General features: G+C 31.2%; 1 protein-coding gene and 3 long non-coding RNA genes across 7 annotated transcripts in view; 2 read left to right on the top strand and 2 right to left on the bottom strand.

Annotated features, from left to right (window-relative positions):
* Positions 1-27,474, bottom strand: part of LOC125062993 (rootletin) — a 100,601-nt gene that overhangs the window by 44,693 nt on the left and 28,434 nt on the right. For 2 of the 3 annotated variants that reach the window (XM_047669183.1, XM_047669181.1), the window contains exon 2: positions 8,942-8,987. The exons of the other annotated variant lie outside the window; for it this stretch is intronic. The gene's annotated coding sequence lies outside the window, so the exon portion shown is untranslated. The remainder of the gene's footprint in view (positions 1-8,941; positions 8,988-27,474) is intronic. 3 annotated transcript variants of the gene reach the window in all.
* On the top strand, positions 22,012-22,643 carry LOC125062997. Its single transcript, XR_007119444.1, has 3 exons — positions 22,012-22,052; positions 22,156-22,408; positions 22,599-22,643. It is a non-coding gene; the product is annotated as an uncharacterized LOC125062997 (long non-coding RNA).
* LOC125062995 lies at positions 23,439-25,271 on the bottom strand. Of its 2 annotated transcripts, none has more exons than XR_007119441.1 (2): positions 24,570-25,271; positions 23,439-23,468 (listed from the first exon to the last, which is right to left on the bottom strand). It is a non-coding gene; the product is annotated as an uncharacterized LOC125062995 (long non-coding RNA). The 2 variants fall into 2 exon arrangements; XR_007119442.1 differs by having other exon boundaries at positions 24,579-25,271.
* On the top strand, positions 25,392-26,743 carry LOC125062996. Its single transcript, XR_007119443.1, has 2 exons — positions 25,392-25,612; positions 26,714-26,743. It is a non-coding gene; the product is annotated as an uncharacterized LOC125062996 (long non-coding RNA).

Genomic DNA, 27,474 nt, shown 5'->3' with positions numbered 1-27,474 from the left:
AAAATAAATTAAAACTAATGTTGTTTTATTACAACTTTAGTCTGAAATAGACGTTTTATTACCGTGAAATTGTAATTGTTAAAACAATAGGTTATCCAATTCTCTACTTAGTACATCGTGCTTAAGTGTATTATGTAAAATTTGTGCTCTTCATATTTAAATGTTGCAAAACTTAAAAAGTTTTAAATACCAGAGATGGTAAATTTTTAAACCAAGAACAAACCATATTATCGTGTTTATATATGAAAGTAAATATAAGGGTTAAGAACATCTGAACATCGCCTTTTCTAGTTGGGATTTCCCTTTAACATCATGGTAAATAATAATTTATTAGTGTCGAGTGCTTCTAAACCTGTTATCTGGCGCTAAAAGTATGTTGCATAACATTATAATAGACTCCTTATTTGCTTAGAAAGTATTCGAAAATGCTTTGGCATAGTTCGGTGTTTGTATTCGGCGTATGTATTTAATATTTATTCGTTTAGATCATAGAGAACTCTCTTTTTAAACACTTCAAACTTCTTTCTCTTTTTCACTTCATCAGGTGTACAATTCGACGTGTATTTTGGAAATTATTAATTAATTATTCCAATGGCACATTTAATCGGGTAACAAAATTTAATGTAAAAGATTGAGATTACACACCTTTTATCTATTAGAATCGAAATAGTTTTACAATTTGTATTTAATATAAATATAATGAAAAGACATTTTATAAATTATTGTTGTGTGCTTAATCTTATAGGTAACTGTACTTTAAATTCTAATTAAAAATATTAATGCAAATTAAATTTAAGATTATATCTTGAATACGAAATTGCAAGAGTAACATTTAAGTTTAACGTTATGAAACGATTATTGCGAAAATAATTAGAAATAAGATGAATTTTATATATAATAAAGTTCTTTGACTCCAAAAACCCTAATTCATAAAATTAAATTTAATCACCTTTATTAACTGAAGTATTATTTCATCTTATAATTTATATCCCACAAGAACGAACGAAGAAGTAAAACAATGACGAGACAAAGACTAACAAAAATTTAGCAATGGCTGCCCATACGATAAGGGATAATACAGGACTAAATATATTGTAGAATGGTATCCAAGATAAGGAAAAAGAAACCACGGAAGACCATTGATCCGATGGGATGATGATCTTAAAATAGTAGCAGGCCCAATGGAGAAGGACAGCCCATTACTACAGTGGAAAAATGTGGAGCAGGCTTGTCGGAAGACAAACAAACACCGAGGAAGATTGAGTAGATTAATTATATTATTAATATCAAAATATGTGAATTCATAAGATTCGCTATAAAGTAACTTGGTTGCTTAATATAAAGGCTTCATTCATACAATCATTTATTATTTCTGTTAAATAGTTTTTACACAGTATCGAAAAGAGTGATGACTATTTCAGTTGAATCTGTGCAACAGACTGATATATTTGTTTTGAATAAGGGTGAGTTACCTTAAAGTAAACCTAGGAAATGTATTGTTGTACCAAGCTTAAGCTTCGTAAGACAACCTAAATATCAGTATTATCTAACGAGACCGAGATCATCATATGATATGTTCTCCATATAACATATTTTCTTTTCTAACACCTGTCTCATTGAAATAACAAAGACATCAATCACAATTCAATAACTTCTTAACAATTAAATTGCAGTCATTTCCTCAACATGACTCTCACAATTGTAATTAAACTACTTGTTTACCATTTCCTTGTTGTCCGAGGGAAAATAAAATGTATTCAGTTCGATTCCCAGTAGTTATGACAAAGCAAAAAATAAAATAATTCAGTGGCACTACAACCTTTTTTTAGATCTACCTCAGATTTCTTTATATGTTTCATGATCATTTGTCAATCTAATAGGCAAGTAGGTGATCAGCCTTCTTTGCCTGACATACGCCGTCAAGTTTTTGAGTCTAAAGCAAGCCGGTTTCCACACGATGTTTTCCTTTGCCGTTCGAGCGAATGATAATATATGATAAAGCAAGTAACTTTAAATTGAAGCTGAATTAAGGGAAAGATACGAAAACAATTAAGTCAAAAATTGATTAACTAAAGAAATGAAAAACTAAATAAATTAAAGGACAGACTAACTTGCGTCTATTTTGTATAGTTTCTCCATAAGCTTTAGCGACTAAGCCACGGTAATACTTCGGTACATAATTTTAACTCGTTCATCTGATTTTCACACGCTACTTACTGAACACCATAACTCGAATACAATTACGAAGTTAAGCAATTACTAACACACATTACTATAATATAATCTAAAGACATTGTAAAGACAGAACATTACATAACCAATATCTACAATATGTTTGAATGTTTGTTCTCACCTCGCTTCCGGTAGGCTTTCGATTTTAAGCATTCATTGTTATTCACTGTGGTATGTTGTGTTTGACTTTCTGAGAATGTTTGATGATGGGATTTTTAATACGTCTCATATTTCTTCGAAAATTTTATGGCACCTGCTGTATACCACTGTGTAACCATACAAGCAATGTGATGTGATAAATTATATAGCGTACTGTTTTTATAAGTTAAAATGCACTCGGGATAGAACGTTAGTAACTTATTATCCCAATAGGAAATTGCGAACATCAGTTTTACCGAAAGCGCGTGGATCGCTTGCACGTTTTTGCAACAAATTCTTGTTACCACACTTGTTACGTTTAAATAATATGTAAAATATATAAGTTATTTAAAATACTACGGTACTGATGATTTGAAATGCGACAAAAATAACTATTAAAAACAATTCACATCGAGAGTGCAGCGTAAATGCTTGAGTTTACTCGTATGTGTTAGTCATGGCGATTTTATTGGTATTTTTACTTACTTTTAATACATATGGTTTTGTAATTTTTATAAAAGCTTTTGGCAAACTAAATAAAAATAAATAAATTAAATAAAACATAACCAAACGAAATCGATTCAAACTACACAGAAGTAGGACTATCGTTATAAGGGTCAACAAACAGTAAATGTAGATTTGATCACGATTAACAGTCATTAATTAATGTTATCTACATACAAACATCACGACGTGCTTTGATTTGAATGATTAAAACATCTTACAACAAAGTTTGTAAGAAGTTATTCTATACTGGAAGTTTAGGCTTAGCGTGGAACGGAACGTTTAATCGTCGCTTATCTCTCCTAGCCACAGAATGCGAAAGGTAGGTGCTTCGCTAAATATCGCCTCACGATACTTGAACACGATATTATTGAATAAATCAATTTTGAAATAGTTTGTTTTAAGTATATCATAATATTATTAAACCCACACTGCAGAGGACGTAATAGCAAATACGAAAGAGAAATGTTTAGGTGGTGTGGCCATGTAAAAGCAGTTATACATACACACAAGTAGGATATACAAGGCAACCGTGGATGGTGAAGTCGGGTTGGTTTGGCGTTGTTCTAGGCGAGGTACTAGAGAAAGGAGAAGTTAAAAGTAACCATAACCGACGGTGAATGCGTGGTGAATGCCATGAAAGTGGATGAGGCGAAAAAGGTATGTCAGGACCGCAGAAAGTGAAGATCCATGGTATTTCACTACCCCTTCGGGAAAAAGTCGTGATAATATCGTAATGTAAAGCTGCGTATAAATTAAGCACGGCAGCCGCGCGAGCCAATGTTCGACCAGAGTTGACCTTCATTTGCCGCGCGAGCCAATATGAAGATGTAAATTTAGTTGGACGTGACTGCCGCGCGCGGCAGGCGATCGATCACAAACAGACCGCGGCAGATAGTCAGACCAGTTCACTCTTGTAAACCTGCGAGTGTGGACGCGCGTGGTCGGGCGGCTGCCGCTTTCATTGTGATTCACATCTTATTTGTAAAAAAAATAAAAGAAAAATAAATATAATTATTTATTTAATTTTTCAAATGTAAACTGAACTTTATTGACTATAATGACTCCTTTTCCAGTCTTTGATTATTTAATTGTAATTAATTATTTGCATGCAATCAAAAACTATTTTTAATAATGCCAGAGAAGTATAACTTCTTACGCGCGTACATAAGTACACGCACCCTTTTTTACGTATTCGCCGCGCGAGCCAAATCACCAAAACTATAACCGTCCCAACTGCGCGCGCGCCAACGACTGAAGCTCCTTTGATGCGGTCTCAAAAACCGACATCGAGCGGATCGACCCGCGGCACGTTCGAGCGCGGCAATGTTCGAGTCGCCGCGCGCGGCGACCCCGTCTTCATAGAGCGCGGCCGCCGCGCGCGCCAATGTTCGATGGTTTGCCGCGCTTAATGTATACGCAGCTTTACAGTATGTAATAATAAAATCATTTTTCTTTTTTTAGTTTTTCTCTTAACTAGGATTGCCTGGAAGAGATCGCTTATTAGCGATAAGGCCGCCCGTTGCATCCCTTATAATTTTTATGTATTGTGTTTCTTTTATTTGCAACGAATTTACACTTCGAATAAAAAATAATAATAATTTACAGTTCGGTAAACTATGTATTAAATAGTTATTGGTATATGACCTATGTAATTATAACTTCATGGTTCCATTATAAGTTTTTTCCTCAGTTAATAATTTATTACGATTTGCTTAATCTTTCACTTCTCACGCTAGCCTGAATAAAGGAATGTATACGGATTCAATGCAAATAAATACCATTAATTATGAAACGTCGAGTTGCATTCAGACTTCGACGCTCTACTGGGAACGATTTCTTTGAATATTGCATTCAACACGATAACTCATTACTTAAGAAGTTTATATTTACTAGAATTTATTTTTTTACTCAAGCAGCAGCTCTCTAAAGAAAATATATGTACTTGACATTGAAACGTTTGTCGTTATTTGTGAATCAAAAATGCTCATGCTTTTGGTTTTTTTTTTTCATTTTAGTTTAGTAAATGTGAAATTACAAGTAACCATGTATTATCTGTAATTTTATTTTTGTTACTTACTTACGCATTTTTGCACAGGCTGAAAGAGATCGCTTGGTTAGGCCTCCCGTTGCCTCCCTAATAATTTATATTCTCTAATTTAATATGTACTATTAATGCAACGAAGTGTTATTGGGTATCACCTTCACCTTTAAGCCTAAATACACTGCAAAGGTTTTTGAATTATTTTTGACTATATTTGCCCTTACTTGGGGTTTGTTTAAATCACTTGAAAAACGGACAAGGAAAACACAACACACTTCAATAAAATTATGATGATAAAAAAAACCTGAAAACAAAAGACAAATAGTTTTTATTGTTTCCCTTTCTTCAACTGTTGCTAAATATCTCATTGCCATTTTTGCAGCTTCATGAAGTATTCATAAGTTGCATAAAAATGTTATAGACGAACTCAATAAATATAAAACAAATGTTTTTGTACTGCTTTTACTTAAATAAGGTAATAAAAGATTGACAGCAAATGGAAATCGAATCTATTTTAGCTTCTCAATTTACGAACTAGTTTATAGCAATTAAAATTCATAATACATAAAAGTTACATTGTTTCAGACGGCATATATTCGAAATAGTGTTGTGATACGTGATCGACAGATTTGGTCGATGAAAGTGCCCCGCTGTCCCAAATGCATTGTTATATAAATGAAAACAATCATAATTAAGTATGATGGTGAAACTATGTGATTAAATTTGCATGTAGGCTGTTATTGACATACAGATCTAAATTGCTCTTGATAAATTATACATTACCGTTACCTATACGTGATTTTTAAAATGCTGTGCACAATGTTCGTGACTGATTTTGTTTAAGATATTCCTGCATATATAATTAGTATTACTGATTTTATATACTAATATCATATGAACTCTGCAATCGGACAGACATGTTTCTGCCTCTGTTTTTTTTTCTCAACAAGCCGGCATCAGCCTTTTGTGTCAAAAATATTTTAGTTTCTCCACGATTATTTTCCTCACCGTACAAGTATGTTTTAATCCAAAAAATAACAATCCATTTGTGGACAGCCTGAGTTCGTAATCACAACCTGTTGGGAATTCCACGTATAACTCCTTGGCTAACACTGTTCATGTAACCATCATATTTTATTGTTATTATTTATAGGCATACTTCTTTCACTTACATAAGATAATAAAGTCTCCTAACCACAGAAACAAACATGATAGCTAACATATACATCTTCTAAATTTAAATTTTATTAACTATTCTGGTAGGTAATAAGTAAAATGCATTTTGATAATTTAAACAATTTATCGATATCCCTTCCCAACACTGAAGTTGGTCAAGGCTTAGCCGAGGTTAACTTCTAGCATTGTCAGAGATGATCGTAGTCAGCAGAGCGTAACTTTGAATTGGCTACGGTGGTCCATTCTTTGAGGAAATTGTCTCTCCTTGCATTTTACTACTAACGTTGTCGTGTTTTTTGTGAAATAAAGTGTAAAAATATTTTGATGACGTACCAAGATTTCTATGAATAAAAAGACGTTTAATCTGTATCTCATTTAGTCCTTATAATAGTATAAACTGCGATTTATGATTGAGTGAAAAAGTTTAAGGTTTTACAATATTTCTTTTTAAGATTATTCTCAGTCTAATTAATGTCATGTAGGTAAATAGTGCAATGTAAACAATTAACCGAATGCGGTCTTGACCTGCATTCTTGTTTATCCATTGTGTAGGAGATCATAATCAGTATTGTCTCGTTCACATTACCCGTGTCATCCATGTGTCGCTAGTATATTAAAATAAAATAATCGATTCGTACAACTATCGACAACAAATGGACCACACTAGTTATAATGAGGTGGTATATGATTTAGAATTCAAAATAATATTAATATTACGACATGGTGGCCATGCCAAATCTATGAAATTCTTTATCAATTTCGTATAATGCATACATGACATTTAAAATCCTATTTAATTATTTCTTTATTATAATTGATATTTTATAATATCAATAAAATTTAGAATAAACGTTTAGATTTCGTAAACACAAAAACTCATTGAATCTATTCAACATATATGTTTACAAATAAAAACTTCAAAAAGGTCAAATGATTCAATTAAGTTGTATAGTAGCAGAATTAAGGAGTGGTTTGTACTGTTTGGGCCTAAACTGTAGATCACACTGTTGCATAGATAACATAGTAAATCAATGTGCAAATATATACTATGGTGAAGAATCTATGATTTGAATGACAACAATATCTTTTTGGCATACGCATAGGATAAATAGCTTAAATTACTATTTACGATGAAGTACTAGTCTCGGCTTTGCACAGCTAAAGTTATTTTGTTTTTAATTTTGGAAATAAATATAGTCTATGTTACTAAGGGAAAATTTAGGATTCTAATCTCTCTTCAAGTCGATACAGTATTTTTTTTTTATTCGTTTCGACCAGTTCGACATAGGGTCATTCAAGAAAAGAGCGTTCCGATTCTTAAAAGGTTTGCAACGCACTTGCGAGCCTTTTGAATTATAGAAGGGAGGTCCCTTCTATAATAAGAACATACAAACATTAAGAAATATTATAACAACATTTCCTCTTTACAATAGTATTATATGTAAGTGGTAATTTTATGTCTTCATTATGCTTTAAAACCCCAGAACTTAAACGTATTATAACCTATTTGCGCTCAAAATATATTCTTTGATAATTTGTATGAACGTTTCTTTAGTATGCGTGTGAACTGACATCAAATTACGACGATTTTGACTAGACCCTGACACCGTACACGCTTTATTAACTTACGTATTAATTCAATCCACTCTCTGAGTCGGGTCATGGGTTAGTCTCAGCGTTTGTCATTGTACTGACACTTGATCATTCAATTCAAATTGAAATATAATTAGTTTTGCAACGTATTCAATATTTTTGTCCAAGATGTTGATTTAACAATAAGAAGAAAACTTATTGAGTCATTTTAGTTGATATCTTTGTACCAGTAATAACCACAAACATTGGCAACTTCTACATTAAATCATTATTTAAAAGATTTTTTATTTACTGTATTGTATTTAATATTTTTAGCGTTATTTGTAAAAGTCGTCACGTGAATTTCGAGGCTATTCAACTCATTGACACCACGGGCCTAGTGTTAAGATTGAAAAGGACTATTTGAATTAGTGTTAGTGCACGTTAGTCTTAGTGCTAAACAGTGGTAAGTGAAAAAATAGAGCACAAGAGTAACTGTTAGTAGTGTTATTGTCACTTTCTTAAGTTAGATACCCTTTTTAGTAAATTAGATTAAACTTGAATTACATTTTTAGTCTTAAGTTAGGCATAATTATCATTATGTTCCATGATGTCTCAGTAAAGATACATGTATTTAAAAAAACTAAAAGTCACATACAGAGATAAGTATTATGTATTCTATACTACACAGACAATATACAGCGAATAAAATTTTAAAATGTATCACATAATCGCGCAGTTGAGATCCGAATGCCAATACTTATTTAGCCCCTACTCAGACGTGTCAGTGACCTCTATAAAAACTTAATATCGCTTGCTATAGTTACATCATTATAAACCTTAAGCTTTACTTATTCAAGACAAAGAGATTTCGTATCATTTATCATTATGTTAATAACTGGTGGTTTGTATCTAAAAACCATAAAATAAAACAGTGGCGCCTATAATATGGGCCTTAGATTTCTGTATCTGTTTCGTGAATATTCGTTTTTTTCTAATAGGCGAGTAAGATCAACCTTCTGTGCCTAATACAGGCTATCGAGTTCTTGGGTAAAGCATTTCCCTAAGAGTGATTTGTTTGCTCACGACAATTTCCTTCACCGTACAAACGAGTGTTACGTAAGCACATAGACAAAAAGCCTTTTAGTGCATAGCCGTGAATCGAACCTACGACCTCAGGATAAGAGTGGCTCGCTGATAATATGTACATATGAAAATCAGTTGAGTTCATCAGTTTTGAATAAACAACATGATGATAAATTTTTCTTGGCTTACCTTAAGTTATTTGCTCAATACAAGTCATTTTTACGAAAATCCCCACCTGAAACAAGAGAAATACTTATTAAAGGTTATTATTATGTAAACCAAAACCTGTCGCTTGCATAATGCCGTCAAGTGCATCGACATTCGGCACATGTCAACGCCCCGACGGCAGGTATGCCAAAATTTATTTTGCACTTTCGCTAATTAACTTTTTCTTAATTACCTTATAACTTGAATTGATTTCGACCTGCCCATTTCGAACATAAAATTGCCTCTGCTATATAATTATAAGTAATACTGATTAAATTTTTGCTTTCGCTAGCCTACCAATAGTTTTAAGTAGTAAAGCGTTTCAATAACTATATGTAAAATTTATTACTTCTGAATAAATGTTAAAACCTACAAAGACATATATTTTAATACTTTTACATTATATTGTATGTCTCACTCTGCTTAACTCAACCGGATCTAGTCAATAAAAATAAAATTAGTTCAGAAATCCAATATAATCTTTAGTAATTATTTAGGTACTGTAGTAACTGGATTTAGCTGTATATACATAAACATTACGCTAAATTGCTATCGTAATAATTATACTTGTTTGCGCATATGCACCTGTGTCTAATTGGGACATTCCTTCATTATTCAGAAATAAATGATGACAGATGTTAAGGTGGGAACTGACCAAAGTTACGATGAGTAATGTAACATGTAATGTAATGTTACACAGCGAGCATTCGTGCAGTCAGTACGTCGTGTTACGTCGTGTTTCCCCGTAACACGACGTACTGAATGCACGAATGTTCGCTGTGTAACATTACATTACATGTTACATTACATGTTACATTACACCTCGTAACGTTGGTCAGTTCCCACCTTTAAAGACTTACATAGTTTCATGGTGTGATGGTTTAAAGAAATTTATTTACGAGTTTCTTAAAATACTTAATGAAAAATAATATGTTTAGAAAGTTGACTACAGCTTGTGTAATGATTAACTTTATTAGAATAACTGAACTTGGCCGTTAAAATTAAAACGCAGGCAACAAGTAAACTCTTTTGCAAAAAAACGGGCACATAAGGAAATTCACGTTCTAAGGTCGATTTGAGTAAATCAAATTAAATTTAATTGTATGACGTAGTCTGTATACTTATAGTTAATTAAATAGTTTAAATTAATACGTTTGAATTTGAAATGAATTCTGTCAATGTTTTTATTAATTTTTGATGACTTCTTAAAAATCGATGTTCACGGCCCAACAATATGAAGTGGTCGCCAATAAAGACAAAAATATAATACATATACATATTTTTTTATAGATAAAAAAAATACAAATGTAGTTTGTGGGCGGTTAGGAAGAGGCTTAATTACGGAGCACAGTATTGCTCGACTTTCGTTTTTTTTTTTCAAAACTGTTGTATATATACAGTATGTAATTAATTTATTTATAGGGTATACTTCAAGTAGTGAAGGCAACAGTGCCAAAACCATGTTGATTCAAATAAAACTATCATAGATTTTGTTACTTTATTAAACTAAGTCACAAGTCACTACAGGAAAACAGCAAGTAACGCGCGACATAGAAAGGTAATAGACAAAAGCCTTACATAACTTTAATCTAGCAATGTCAGCCAATTGCAAATCAAATAATGAAATAAAGAAAATATCCCATAAAATGAAATAATAAAAGCAATGAACGCTGAGCCCTCGTTTATGTTATCGTATTCGTATCAACTTTCGCGCGCACCTCAATTGATTTGCGCCCTGCACAAAGTTTTTATTCACGTTGGCCAAATAAAGTCTAGTCTTTACCTTATACCGTTAGTTACATGTCAGGAAACGTCTCGTTAATTGTTCCTTTACAAAAATATATTACCAGTCTAGTAGTTACACATTACACTCACTCATTCACTGACATTCACCCACACACTCACTCATGTACTCACGCGTGAAATAAACAGTTTAAAAAAAAGTAATTGAATATCCAAAAAAAATGTTATGAAATTTACTATTAAGTTTGTTATGGAAGAGCTGGGAACCCTGACACAGATATGTTTTACTTAAAAGGGTATTTAAGAAGGCTCAGTTAGGATTCGAACCAGCATGCTTATAAGATATAATAGTAGGTAAAGTTGCGCTGAACAAAAGTTGAAAAAAATGAAAAATCGAAAATCAAAATGGCTTTATAATATTCAAGTCAGTTTATAATATAACTTGATATACATATGTAAAGAAATCATTATATTTCTTAGATTAGATTTTTAAGTTTATTAATTATCTACTACGTATTAACTGATGTTTTATATAATTAGTTTGTTAGTCTGTGAAAAAGACGTAAGTTTTGGCTTTTCATCAAATTTTAATTCAAATTTTTTTTTCTTAGAACTTTTTGGATTATAAAAGAAATAGGATAAAGTGGATTGTTTTCAAGTAAAATAGCAACTTTAAATGTTGTTTCTTAAAATAACACTGAATATAAAAATATACTCAGTCAGTACGTGTTTCTTACTCAACTTAACCTCGGATATGTCTTCATAGGTCAAATAACTAATATTTTAAGTGTATAACTTAGACCAAGTAATTAGAAATACACACTCTTACTTTCAGTAGATAGTTTGTCTTTGGCAAGTAGGACAGCGCATTCTATCCAAACCAATTATTATTTCGCAGTGATTTGACAGAACAAATTTATTGTGTAACTAAGGATACTTAACGCTAAGTATCACTCAGGTGTGTCAATGTATCGGATTTTAATTTTAAGTTTTTATATTGAATATCACAATAGTATAAGAATGCTTATTTTAACATAGGTAAGATATCTCTACTAGATCCTGTATTAAAACCACGTAATTAACAAAATGACCTTAGGAAATATAATTTTAATTAATTAAATAGTAAGTTATTGTTAAATTTACTGCGTGTGCAGCGCGTTGCGTTTTTATAACGTATTAAAAACCAAGGTTTATGATGTACCAACAACTTTGTATGAAATTACTGAATTTTATGTGAATATAATATTACATAAGCAGTATTACATTCAACGCCTTACTTCTTAATTCTCGCACTACACGAAATGGGAGGGTGTTCTCTGTCTTTGTGATTTTATAGTTGTCAGTTTTCATCTTAATATACACCAACCAAATTATAGAGTATAAAAATAATACTTAATAACCTTAAAAAATATAATGTAATAACTAAAATATAATATTAAAAGGAGTCCCTTTAGGCAAGGCTCGGAATATACTGGCAGCGTTCCACCTTTGAATAGCTAGACTAATTCTTTGTCCGAGGTAGCTGCCAGCTCTTCGGTCTCCTGTGATGTCGACTAACCTATTTGCTAATTCCAAATATGCTTTTTCAGCTTGTCTAATTTTACTAGGGGATCTAGTCACCTAGAAGTATTGCGTGATAAAGACTTCTTGCACTTGTTTTACGAAAAACTCTCTCTAAAAAATGGCAAGAAACAACTGTTCTCCTAAAGAAGAACAAACTCCTTCAAATGAATTCAATATATTTCATCGATAGCTATTATACCAGTTTTCAGTTGTATTATAGGTATTATGAAATCTGGCAAAAAGGTATGCGCACAAGTTGTAATTTTGTTATGATTCGGAATGCGCTCTTGTGTCCTGTTTGAAAGTACTACTTGGGTAGTACAAATTATTCTGTTATAACAATAACTTTTATTTACGTGAGTTTATTAACTTTTTAATATAGTACAGTGTCAACGGGATGGACTCTCACCGGATATTAAGTTATACCCACGGGCACTTACATTGCTAGAAGACTCGCATATAAATTTAATTTAATTATATTTATTAAATACATGTATATACAATATATGTTTTTATAATAATATTGTTTTATAGTTTTGCGGATAACTTAAAATTAATAATAAAATTTCTCTCCGGTCTGTCTATCGAGTCGAGTATTATTTACGGATAGTTGTTGTTACGAAATCTAAAATAAGACAAATTGAAATGTAATTAACTGTTCGCTGACGTACAATACTTCCGCCTATTTATTAGATGTGTCAAGACAACATGTGTCTCCGTAGCTTAGTGGTCTCCTGTATATAGCTAGAAACTCCTGGACTCTTTTCCTGGTACAAAAGTTTCCGAAGATTGTGTCAAACAAACCCAAAATCGTTTGATCAGTGATCGTGAAATGAGCCTTATATGCGCCGGAATGTATCTGTTCCATATATTAAGGATTTATGGGCTTGGAAGCACAAAGATCTACAAAGAAAGTTACAAATTGAATACTTATAATGTGAAAAAGTATTACGGTTTTGCTTTGTACGACATTATAATAAAAACTGACAGCATTCATTTGGTTTCTACGCTTTTCCACTTTAAATCTATAAAGATCGATACATAGAAGTTCTCTCGTGTCTATATAACATAGCCCGTATTATCTGAACCGCTTTCTTTAAATCTTACATAAAGATATCTTTATTATTCTGAAACATGAACACTATGAGTGTTATATTACATGTAAATTATCAAACAGGCGAACACGGATTAGAACGGTATGCAGTTGTCGTTTTATAATGAAAATGGTTATGTTTGATTAGGTTTACTGGACCGGTACATGTACGAACCACAGTATTACGTAATAGAAATGGTCTAAAACAAAAACTAATGTTAAATTTCTTTCGCCCGATATAATATTATTAACTTCTTTAAATACAAATAGCACGGGATCATGAGTTCTATACTTATGAGGAAGTATTATAAGAAAAATAGTATTATTAATACATTTGTTAAATGGTTTATAAATTTGCATTGTTTTTGTATATTTATTTATTTTGTTATTTATTTACTCTTCGTTGCAAGTGAAAGAAACACAATACATAAAAATTATTAGGGATGCAACGGGCGGCCTTATCGCTAATAAGCGATCTCTTCCAGGCGTATTCGCGATATCGAGGGCTACACGATTGAAGAGTAGCATGGATCTCGTGAGTGCAGCTGATTCGTAAGTGCTCAAGTCGTTTTCACATGTGTGCATCTTTTGTCTTACATCTTATATATAAAATTCTCGTGTCACAATGTTAGTCTGCATACTCCTCCGAAACGGCTTGACCGATTCCTCTGAAATTTGGTAAGCATATTGGGTAGGTCTGAGAATCGGCTAACATCTATTTTTCACACCCCTAAATAATAAGGGTGGTCGGTCCACCCCTCAATTTTTTTTTTTATTTTTTAGACAAAATTTTTAATTTCTATTTTTTTATGATACAACATACAAAAATACATACAACCCCTAACTTTCACCCCTCTACGATCAACCCCTATTTTTTTATTATAAATGATATGGCAAAACGACGTTTGCCCGGTCAGCTAGTATTTTATAATTGTTTCCGTTTTAACATGTGTGTTGTTTGAGAGCAAAAAGCAATTACTTTAGACATATGTATGTACGGCAAATAACCATTAATATATTGGGTACTACTAATCATCTCATAACTGGAACTATGGAATTATAAAACATTTTTTTTTAATTCAATAATTACTGTAACAAGTTAGTAAACTATGTCGGCAGGTCCGGCACACCCAAATGGGCATAATATTAATAGCGCAGTTGAACCGTGGAAATTAGACCAATGGTCGAAGTTATTACGAAACATAAAAATATGAATATTAGTTACGCGTCTATTCATTTATCTCTAGCTTTAGTAATCGAAAGTCATTTGTGAGAATAAATTAAAGTAATTAGAAATCACATCAACGAGAACGAACGATTCAGTTCTTAGGGAAAATCTATTCTTTTGTCTCTAAGGAAATCATGGTCTGATTAAAAACCAGATCAAATTAACAATCCCTATATTAGGCATTTTCTTTTGCGAACTAGCGAACTGTGGAATCGACACCCGGTGGGCGTCTTCCCTCCAAGATGCGACCTCCAAATGTTTAAAAATCGAGTGTACTCCTCCCTCAAAGGCAGGCAACGCACCCACTAAAAATGGGTGTCTTTGGGCTGCAAAGACTGCCCTTTTTGGTCGTCCCACAAGCTCGTTTGCCCCTATATCTTTATATATATATAATTCTTCTCTGAGTGTGTATGTCACTGAACTTCTCTCAAACGACTGGACCGATTTTGATGAAATTTTTTGTGTGTGTTCAAGGGGATCTGGGAATGGTTTAGATTCACAAATCAGCCCGGCAGGTGGCGCTGCAAAAGGTACTTTCATACTTTGTGTAATGTCCTAATCGCTTGAAATATCATGCAGGACAACGTCTGTCAGGTCCGCTAGTTATATATATATATATATGACGGTTTAATAGGGTTTCAAAGATGTTGCTTTGTCATCAGGAAGACGCAATTGGGCACAAGTTATGCAAGTTTGTATGAACAATGATACGGTGCATGACAGCGTACGAAGTATGGATGCTGCAATCAAAACAAAGCTTGCATACAATGCTTTTAATACAACAATGCTTTCAATTAAACGCTTCAATGCACACAATTTAATAGTAAAAGATAACTTCTTGACACGACCTGCCTACTAATAATGTTGAAAGGGAATTAGTGAGGTGCACGTCAGTATTAAGAGAATAAATAGTGTTATTTCTAAGAGTATACTGAAATATTCTTATTAGTAAATTAGGCTATACTTAAATTAATTAATAGGCTAGATTGTACTGGGTAGCAGGTTGCCTCCGTCAATAGACAATTTATTAAAAAAAAGTAGAAGGAATCACAGATTATAAAAATTTGTTCTATGCTTAGTAAATGTTCTTTAAAGACTTTTCATTTATCCAGACGTAATGTCTAAATGTTAAAAAAACACTGTTTAATTGATTAGTATTTGAGACACTGTAAATGTTAGCTATATTAATATTTAGCAAGTTCCGCTCTGATTTTTAACTTTTTCCACAGATTATACATGTGCATTGTAATTTGTATGCATATATGAAATCGGTGTGGTGTAGTGTTATGGTTTTGATGATTTTCATTATTATATGTGTAACAAGCCATTTTTAATAATGTTAACAAATATAACCTTCTAGGTCCATATTCTAATTCGTATCTTAAGTCACAATCTTGTCAAATAAGTCAAACTTCATACAGAAAAAATGCTTTTACAGCTCTTGATTTAAGTTGGATTGACGTTCCAGAATACGCCTTAGATTCAAGTTGGGTCGAACAGATTTTTCACAATACATGAACTTTTTTGAAATAAAAACCAAAGGCAAAGCATTCACTACCATCCAAGGTTTATTTCAAAGTGTCTGCCAAAAACATCAAAGTCATAAATTGTCGGCACCATTACACAGTGCATTAACCAGTGACATAATTCGCCGTAACTCTACGTAACCGATTGTAATCTTTGTACAGTCGATAACAAAAACCTAACCAGTTTCTATAAACAGGTCAAAAAACTTAGAAAACCGTTAGGTTTACCTTGACAAGTGATCTTCAGATTTTATATCGTGATTCCCGCGACTCAGTTCATGTGGCTAGGGCGTGAATTGACGTACTGACGTGAAATGACTCACGGACATGTGTGAGGATGGGCAGTAAAAACCCTCTGGATCGTTTTAAAATAAAACCTCGATGTTGGCCCGAAGCCTCCCCATTTTTTAGCTGATAGATATAGATTTTCCTTTATATATAAATATATTTTAAGGAATTTATATTTACGTTTGTTATGGAAGAGCTGGGAACCCTGACACAGGTATTTCTTACTTAAGAGGGTTCCCAAATTACTGGACTATAAAAGAGACTAAGACCCCCGAGTTTGTTTCGACATTTCTTCTCAGGGCAGTCAGTTAGGAAATGTCGACTTCATCTAGTTTAGGAAGACATTGTAAAAGTGATTTATATAGTCCTACTTGCAAGAATAAACTATTTCATTTCATTTCAAATCTTACACATAATATGTAATGCATATCTACTTAAAATAAATAAAGTCATTTTTATTTTTATTATTTTACTTTAGCAAGCCTATCGGGACAAGTTCCAAGTTTAGGCTTTTAGCTTTTACATTGGTGATAGCAAAGCTAGCATGTAGAATCTTAAATGTATTGTTTGTATGTGTATTAATGTTGAGGTGTTGACTGTACAAGACTAAACAATAGGCCCACAGGGCGCAAACGGATATGGAACACCCACATTGAAATTTGATCTAACAGCTAACGACGCGCATAACAGAACCATTAAGTTATACCTATATAATCAGTGCTTGACAGATTATACATATTACATAATTTACATATCAAAATATTTGATGCAAATAGAGAAAGTCTTAATGATAAAGGGCTAAAATAAAAAAGTAATTCCTCCAACTTTGATTTTGTTCCCTTTGGAGACTCTTGGGCCGTGGCAAGTGCACAAACGCTAATTACTTATTTAAGTTGGTAGATACCGGTGACACCGAAGCTGGTGGTTTCCTCGCTCAACGAATAAGTATACAGCGAGGAAATGCTACCAGCATTAAAGGTACACTGAAAAAGGGACAAGACTTTTTAAGTTTGTTTTGTTTTTTTTTTTCAATTTTTAATTATTATTATTATCACTAAGTATGTATGTTAAGAATATTGTAAATAGTCTATATTTATGTGTGATTAAATATTTATAATATTTTCCTATTTACAGCAAGAGTCTTTATGAAAAAGATTAAAGTAAAAGTCTATGAGCTTCGTATTTAATATTTTACAGAAAATTTTGTTTTATGCGACCTCCCACGAAACAATCACAACATTCAAATCTTGGTCGTTGATACAATGTATCCCTTCATAAAAATTTTGCTTAGAATTAGATTAATATAGATAATAATAATAATACTAATTAAATGAAATTCAGATTGGAGAATTATTCTCAAATGTATATAAAAACGTCAGGTATAGAAATAGAAATAACTACCTAGGGAGTAAATTACCAAAATGACTCTTGTATTTATAAAACTTTCAAGTAAATATATATAATATTAAAGTCATATCATAACGGGAAGTGCTTGACACTGATTTGAAGAATAACTCCGACAATTGTAGATTTTTCTCATAAGAATGTTTCCATTAATGTCGGTCAGCTAAAAAACGTCGACGCATCATTGTTTTCTGTGCTCTATTTATCCAAAGTAACCGCTATTCCGCATTGTTATTAAGAAAAGTTTTCTCAAACCAATTATGTCAACGTTAATTCGAAGTAAGCGCAAAACTTTTATCATATCCTTATAAAGTATTATTTTTCGCTTCTAAACGAGAGGTCAAAACAGCTTTCTTTTGGCACATGCGATAATATAAGAATACTAAAGTAATTTGTTTACTTTCACGAATAGACTGGAGAGATTTATCGCCTTGTCGATAATTAAAGTACCTACATAGTATTTTAGGGGTACATGGGTATGCACAAAGGTACGCTTTTAAATCTATTAGGCCATTCTTTTTTTATCAACCCGAATACATTACACGTAAGGTTTAAGAAACTCCTAAATCATGAAATTGTCAAGGAATGATACAAGCGAAGTTTTTATCAATAGTGTGATATCTTTTCCATATTAACGGTAGAGTTTACTCCAATGGGATCAGATTTGTGGGAATTAAAACGAACTAACGTTTTTACTATCTAAAATCAAGGTTACATGGAAATCCGTAAACAAGATCACGATCATCGTTTGATAGACCTGTCTGGTTCATAAAACCAAAGCGGGCAAATGACTCACATTCTGGGTTGTTGACGGTGGGTGTCGTGATCAGAACTCCTTATAAAAACGGAATTAATTAATTTGACGCGTTTTTAGTACATATTTTGCATGCTTCGTGCTTTTTATGTTAGAAGTTGCGCAAATGAATTAGATAATCTAACAATAGTTGGACATTGTTTTTAGATTTAACTGAGCTTAAATTCGATGCTAAAAATCTAGATGCTAACACAAAGTTCTGTTTAACACCTAAGAAAAGTTTTAGATCTTTTTTACTATAGCAGGGACTGCCTTTAACTTGCCATGTCTCTTAATTAACTTAATACAACTTATTATACTTTATATTATTTTTACGAACCCCATTTTTAAGTTTTGATGCGAAAACCGTTAAAGAAATAGCGAATACTAAAAGCTGTATATATATTTTCAGTAGACTCACAATTATTATTGACCGTTGTTTTCTCGGTAACATTATAGTGATAACTTGTTTTGAGACAATAACAGTCATTTTGAGAGAGGCTTCTGCTGACCTCAAAGTAATCCGGTGTGAAACAAGCTTACACGTGCCCAGTGCTAAGTGTAGACCATAGACCACACGACGCTCTACTATCGAAACTCGATATTTAATTAGTAAAGACCACTACTACACGTTCTTAGTTGTTAATTTATAAAATGTATTATAAAAACTGTTATTATATAAACAAAGATTAGTTAATTAGCTGAAAACTTTATGCTGTATATAAATTACGTATTTGCGTGTTGTTCCCACGAGAATGTAGGTGCGTGCTCCTATTTCACCATGCCTACTACGATAGAGGACAAATCTTTGTTTTTTATTACTAATTACTTAAGATGTCATGTGGAACATGGTGTAATGGTTGCAGCGTCTTACAAACATTTTTTAATACAGTTGCTCAAAAAGTGGCGTATTGCAGGGACGTATAGCGTTCGGGATGTGGGCTATTACACACTCGTGCTTTTTTTTTACCTTTTCCGAACTAGTGCGTTTTCTTTCCCAACTGTCAAAATAATGTCTATTAAAAAGAAAAAACCAACCACGATTTTTTTACTAAAAAAAAATCATAGAAATTTTTATGATTCATGCAAATATTTCTAAAAAGAAGCTACTGCTTTGTTTCAATATAAGATTTAATGATTTGATTCAATGAGTTAGGTTAGATTTCATTTCATCTCCTTAAATTTCATTTCATATCAATAAAAAATTGTACTGAAGACTTGGCTGTATGGGCATAGTTCCCTTTGCCTACCCAGAATGGGTGAAAAAAAAAAAAAATATCTGCTTATATTCTTCTACGGTTGGCGCCATTTTCCAAAAATGTTCTTTGCGCGTTTAGTTGTTTGTTATATTATATATTAAATATACATGAAAAATCATACGAAATAAATAATAGTTTGTCTCAAACAGTATATAAATATGCAACCTAAAACTTCTCCAGTTAGTATAAAAAACTGTACCAATGTATATGTGAACAATAATTTGTATAAGAAATAAATGATTAGTGAGTTGAGTTTGTTTTTTTACTATTTTATTAAATTGCATAATTTTTTCGCAACTGTATTAAAAATAGTCGTTCAGTACACGTGCGGAACCGTCATTGCAACTTGTTCCGACTGTCAACCCTCACCTTCGGCTGCGCCTCGGCTCGGGTAGACATTTGTCGAAACTCTTTGCAATGACAGGCTTTCCGCACTTGTAATGAAATATACTATTGTCAAACAAAAAACTTGGCGATTAAAAAGGGTGGCGGAGAGTATATTGCCAGTTCTTCTAGTCCGTTCTACGCCCTTGATTTGAGCACTTTAATATGTATTTCTTTATTGACGTTCATAAGTGTGCTTTGTGTTACCTAAATAAATAAATGATTTTGAATTTTAAATTGAATCTTCTGTACGGTTTTAAATCACAGTATACTCCATACAGATAGGACACTCTCAGGCGAGGAGTCCAGAAAACTATTAAGCTGCAAGAGAGGGTATGCGAGCTTGCTGACGCTGCACTGTGCAAGTACGTAGCGAAGTTATGTACTCTACTTATATTTGTTTTAATAGTCTGTAGTCAACTAAAATTATCTACAGTTTTAAGTCTATACGATCTTGGTTCGTGAGTCGTTTACTAATGTCGGTTTAGCTACTGCACTTGAATATTTATTAAAATTTGTCAATTAGATACGTAAAGTTTATATACAATATATAACCGAAATTCTAACAATATGTCATCGCCAGAACTTGTTGTTACGTTGGTTTATATTAGTTTAAAAACGCAGCGTGTATTTTGTCGTCTGAGCTAATGCAGATCTTATAATGCTCGTTTTATTCAGAATCAAAATCAAATGACCACAAAACCAATACAGAATTCAAAAAGATAGTTGGACCATTGGTTTTATTTAGACTGTACAAGGCTTAAATCCTATGCCAACATATCATGTCGACACAAATCGTTCTTAAGTGCTTGAAACTGGTTGATTCTAGTTGTTCTCGAGAAGCTGCTAAGTGGTTGACAGAAAGATAGTAGGGGCACGGACGCACGCGACGTTAACGGAATCATGCATTAGCGTCAGTCACACATATCAGACACAGCTTAACGCATTTGATGTTAGGAATCATTTAGTTCCGCCGGATTCTTTAGAAAGCATTTCTGGTGAACGAACTTTATTACTTCATAGATGCTGAGTAACAACGATGAAATAGTGATTACTGGTTTTTTCAAACGGTAAAAAGATGTGGTAGGTTCGGTGACAAATCAATTTTGCCTGCCCTGCGATTCTGTAACTCACTGTTAATCCGTGAGTCCACTACGCAGTAACAGCGCTCCCTTCGTCACTGACGTAATTTTTGGAATCTCATGGTATTCTGTTAAGAAATTTTACATTACGTCTTGATAAGTGGAGGCAGGTAACCTAGTAAGTTGTTGTCTATTAATATCGTGACAATTGACTCATTTTATTTTATAAAAAGAGTAAATTGTCAAAATTTTCATCATACATAAACAAAATATTTTTAATAAAACAAAATAGAGAACAAAATGGTCGACGTTTGAAATAAAATTAATAATATTAAAAAAAAGATAAACTGCCCTGCGATTCTGTAACTCGCTTCACACACTCTCAGCGCTGAGTTTTGCTGTCAAATCGTTCGTTTCGGTGTCATGTTACAATTTGGTATTCTGTTAAACAATAACCGCGACAAAAGCGCCGCTCAAATAAGATTGTTCACATTTGGAACTAAAATTTGGCACTGCTACACTTACGCTCCAAAATTGTTGGTATTTGGTATTCTGATACATACCATTTGACATCTCATCTCATTTAAATGTACATTTTGTACGTCAAATTAAAAGTTGCTCTTCCCTCGCTGAAATCGTCATTTACCAGTGAGTTAGCCATTTTTAGCGAAGTTAAAACTTGTTTTATGTGAAAATATTCTAACATAGGACAATCTATATGTATCTTGGGGTAAGTTTATAAAATAATATTTATCAATACAGCATTATTTTACGAAAAAAATTATATATATAAACATTAAGCTTCGTGAAATTGAACTTTGTTATTGTTACAGAAGGCCCGTTTCCACTTTTAAAGTTTAAACCTCTATTTCAAGAAATAAATGATGTAATCCATTAAAAAATACTTAATATAATATCTATAGATGGCGAAGAAAATGTAGGCACGAAACGACCAATTGGTTTCTCGGAGTTGGTTATTATCGCTTTTTTCCAATACTCAAGAAATTATATGGTATTGACGAAACCTAGAACATATGCTGCTGAGATGAACGAAGAGTCTAGTAAATACTAAATAGATGATCTAAGGTAAACATTTTGATTACTTTAGCATTAAAAATATAATTTTTATCCAAGAACCAATTTTTCGATGCAGTCTTGATCATGTCTTCTCTCCAGCAGAGATAAGTCGAACAAAAAACGATAAATAAGATAGGTAAATATTGTAATATATTTGTATTTTTCTACTATACTAAAATTATAAATCTAATAATTTCAGAGATCCCCAAATGTTCAAAATTCCTGATAGAAAAATACATTCTGCCTTTGAAGAAGAAGAATATTACATGTGTATCATACAACAAGGCCCCTGGATATAAAAAGACACAATAGTGCAGACATTTTCAAATTATTGAATTTCGACTATCCTTCAATTTATAATAAATGATAACACAGTACAATTTCGGTTCCTATATTTTTATAAAATATATTGATATAACATTAAGGTTTTGGATAAAAACATTATTCTGCTTTACACAAGTATGAAATACCATCATTACATACATGATGGTTTAAGTACTTATTAAGCTTTTTTAAATTTATCGTTCATAACTATTACTTTTTACAAACTAATTAGAAAATATATTAAAATAAATATATTTATCTACAAAATAAAGTAGAGGTTATTGATTAGCTCTATGTGAGGCTGTGTTTTAATTAGTTTTTATTATACTTAAGTTTGTTTTACTGAAAGTTATTTTGTAGTGTGTTAAAAGTTTACTATAATCATTAAATTAAATGTTTAAAGTTATTATATTGTTCTTTTATTCACCTATAAAGTAACATGGCTTATATATTTTTCATTTCGGCTTAGCTATGTATTTAACTCGGTTACTACGTTTTCTATAGGCAGTCATTAAATAAGTGGTAGATTTAATTAATCATTTTATTAATATAATATTATTAGATACAAAAAAAAATATTATGAAGTACACAATTATCTTAAACACGGTAATACAATTTTTCATATAAAAATCATAGTTGTCCAAACTGCATTCAAAATAGATTAGTGGTCTCGGTTTAATATCTCTTCTTAACATTTCAATAATTGGTCATTTTCTTCCTCATTCTTGACAACTACCACTGATGGCTGTAATACAATGATTATCTGTTAAAATTGTAAATAGGAAAATGTGGTAGGTCACTGTACTGACACAATAATATTGCATAGCAATTTAATTATTGTAAAGTTAAGGTAAATAATAAAAAAACTTGCATAAAACACACAAAAACTTATATATGGGATATCTTTGTATTTCTAAGTAAAGTATCTTAAAAACATGTTTGATAATATTATAACTAAGCCAAATATTATTGAAAGTTTTATGGTAACAAGGCTTAGTAATTTCGTACAGTATTTGATTCAGTACTATGAATAAAAAAAATCTTGAGCAAACCTATATTTAGACTCAAAAATCCAAATCCAAGTATGTACTTTAAAAACAATTATTTATTAATGAAACAAATCCAAGACCCATAAAGGGTATGTTTAGTTTTAAAGTGTAGTCAGCAGCAATAACTATCTTTTGATTGCTTCATTAAATAAGTTATGGCAATGTTGTTTCCAACATTTAAAATTAACGTTGATCACTTGAAATGGTATGAATTTGAGCAATTGAAAGCTTATATACTTGATCCAACATACCTAACATGATTATTTATACTTGTATTCTGAAATCTGAACAATTAAATTAAATTCAACTTGATCAGTTAAAATTAATACTTCTTATATTTCATGAATGGAATTTGAAGTTAGGAAACCTAAAAATATTTTTTTATTTGACATTTTTAACCAACAATTTCATTATTCTTTACAATGTCGCTTCGATTTAACCTATTACATTTGACTTCAAATTTGCCATCAAACAAACAAACTTTGTTAACTGTTTTACTAGTCACTACTTATTCCTATTTATTTACTATGATAGTTATTATATTTCTAAAATAGTTTTAATAGAATTCAGTTTTTATGAGTGTTAGTAAAAACATAGGTAATATTGTTGTTGTGTGTTTGACCTCTGAATCACTTAAAAAGGTTGCAATAGTAGTTTCATGGCATCTAAAAAGTACCAACACTTGCACTTACACAAATGAATAAATATATAAACACTAATTTTTCTTCTTTATAGATAGGTACCCTTTTATTTTATAATTACTCAACAAAATATTATATGAAAACATTGGTATTAACCTTGGTTACCTTTAGTAACATTTTGAAAATTTAAAACACCTATCCATCCTGTTTACTTTGAATCCGTAGCCCATTTGCTGAGAGAATCACTTTTAGCGTGACATCATCTTTTATCTTTTTGTTAAGATAATATTCTTAAATTTTTTACAATATATCCAGATGTAGGTATCCCTTGTTTCGTGCTGAAACATAATTAATATTTTTAAGTTTCTGTCGCTCATATACACCACGGCTGGTCAGTTGTCGGGTAAATACGAAATATAAACTCTTAATTGGAAGTTATAAACAAAATACGTAACTTACGATTGACTAATAAATAAACTCACTACTTACCTTTAAGCGGCCCCATTGCCAGATGGGTTTTAATAATTTTCCTCGCTATTCTATTATTTTCCATCAGATAAATCATTTTTGAGATATTTTCACGGTTTATCTTTTTTTTTAATATTTTTTTTAATTCAAACGTCGACCTTTTTGTTTTATTAAAAATATTTTGTTTATGTATGATGAAAATTTTGACAATTAACTCTTTTTATAAAATAAAATGAGTCAATTGTCACGATATTAATAGACAACAACTCACTAGGTTACCTCCCTCCACTTATCAAGACGTAATGTAAAATTTATTAACAGAATACCATGAGATTCCAAAAATTACGTCAGTGACGAAGGGAGCGCTGTTACTGCGTAGTGGACTCACGGAATAACTATTATTTTATAAAAAGAGTTAATTGTCAAAATTTTCATCATACATAAACAAAATATTTTTAATAAAACAAAATGGTCGACGTTTGAATTTAAAAAAATATTAAAAATAAAGATAAACCGACAGAAACTTAAAAATATTAATTATGTTTCAGCACGAAACAAGGGATACCTAACATCTGGATATATTGTAAAAAATTTAAGAATATTATCTTAACAAAAAGATAAAAGATGATGTCACGCTAAAAGTGATTCTCTCAGCAAATGGGCTACGGATTCAAAGTAAACAGGATGGATAGGTGTTTTAAATTTTCAAAATGTTACTAAAGGTAACCAAGGTTAATACCAATGTTTTCATATAATATTTTGTTGAGTAATTATAAAATAAAAGGGTACCTATCTATAAAGAAGAAAAATTAGTGTTTATATATTTATTCATTTGTGTAAGTGCAAGTGTTGGTACTTTTTAGATGCCATGAAACTACTATTGCAACCTTTTTAAGTGATTCAGAGGTCAAACACACAACAACAATATTACCTATGTTTTTACTAACACTCATAAAAACTGAATTCTATTAAAACTATTTTAGAAATATAATAACTATCATAGTAAATAAATAGGAATAAGTAGTGACTAGTAAAACAGTTAACAAAGTTTGTTTGTTTGATGGCAAATTTGAAGTCAAATGTAATAGGTTAAATCGAAGCGACATTGTAAAGAATAATGAAATTGTTGGTTAAAAATGTCAAATAAAAAAATATTTTTAGGTTTCCTAACTTCAAATTCCATTCATGAAATATAAGAAGTATTAATTTTAACTGATCAAGTTGAATTTAATTTAATTGTTCAGATTTCAGAATACAAGTATAAATAATCATGTTAGGTATGTTGGATCAAATATATAAGCTTTCAATTGCTCAAATTCATACCATTTCAAGTGATCAACGTTAATTTTAAATGTTGGAAACAACATTGCCATAACTTATTTAATGAAGCAATCAAAAGATAGTTATTGCTGCTGACTACACTTTAAAACTAAACATACCCTTTATGGGTCTTGGATTTGTTTCATTAATAAATAATTGTTTTTAAAGTACATACTTGGATTTGGATTTTTGAGTCTAAATATAGGTTTGCTCAAGATTTTTTTTATTCATAGTACAGAATCAAATACTGTGCGAAATTACTAAGCCTTGTTACCATAAAACTTTTAATAATATTTGGCTTAGTTATAATATTATCAAACATGTTTTTAAGATACTTTACTTAGAAATACAAAGATATCCCATATATAAGTTTTTGTGTGTTTTATGCAAGTTTTTTTATTATTTACCTTAACTTTACAATAATTAAATTGCTATGCAATATTATTGTGTCAGTACAGTGACCTACCACATTTCCCTATTTACAATTTTAACAGATAATCATTGTATTACAGCCATCAGTGGTAGTTGTCAAGAATGAGGAAGAAAATGACCAATTATTGAAATGTTAAGAAGAGATATTAAACCGAGACCACTAATCTATTTTGAATGCAGTTTGGACAACTATGATTTTTATATGAAAAATTGTATTACCGTGTTTAAGATAATTGTGTACTTCATAATAATTTTTTTGTATCTAATAATATTATATTAATAAAATGATTAATTAAATCTACCACTTATTTAATGACTGCCTATAGAAAACGTAGTAACCGAGTTAAATACATAGCTAAGCCGAAATGAAAAATATATAAGCCATGTTACTTTATAGGTGAATAAAAGAACAATATAATAACTTTAAACATTTAATTTAATGATTATAGTAAACTTTTAACACACTACAAAATAACTTTCAGTAAAACAAACTTAAGTATAATAAAAACTAATTAAAACACAGCCTCACATAGAGCTAATCAATAACATCTACTTTATTTTGTAGATAAATATATTTATTTTAATATATTTTCTAATTAGTTTGTAAAAAGTAATAGTTATGAACGATAAATTTAAAAAAGCTTAATAAGTACTTAAACCATCATGTATGTAATGATGGTATTTCATACTTGTGTAAAGCAGAATAATGTTTTTATCCAAAACCTTAATGTTATATCAATATATTTTATAAAAATATAGGAACCGAAATTGTACTGTGTTATCATTTATTATAAATTGAAGGATAGTCGAAATTCAATAATTTGAAAATGTCTGCACTATT

The sequence above is a fragment of the Pieris napi genome, chromosome 2 (assembly GCF_905475465.1).
Source record: "Pieris napi chromosome 2, ilPieNapi1.2, whole genome shotgun sequence".
In the NCBI taxonomy this organism is placed as follows: domain Eukaryota; kingdom Metazoa; phylum Arthropoda; class Insecta; order Lepidoptera; family Pieridae; genus Pieris; species Pieris napi.
This window is presented reverse-complemented; position numbering and strand designations above follow the sequence as displayed.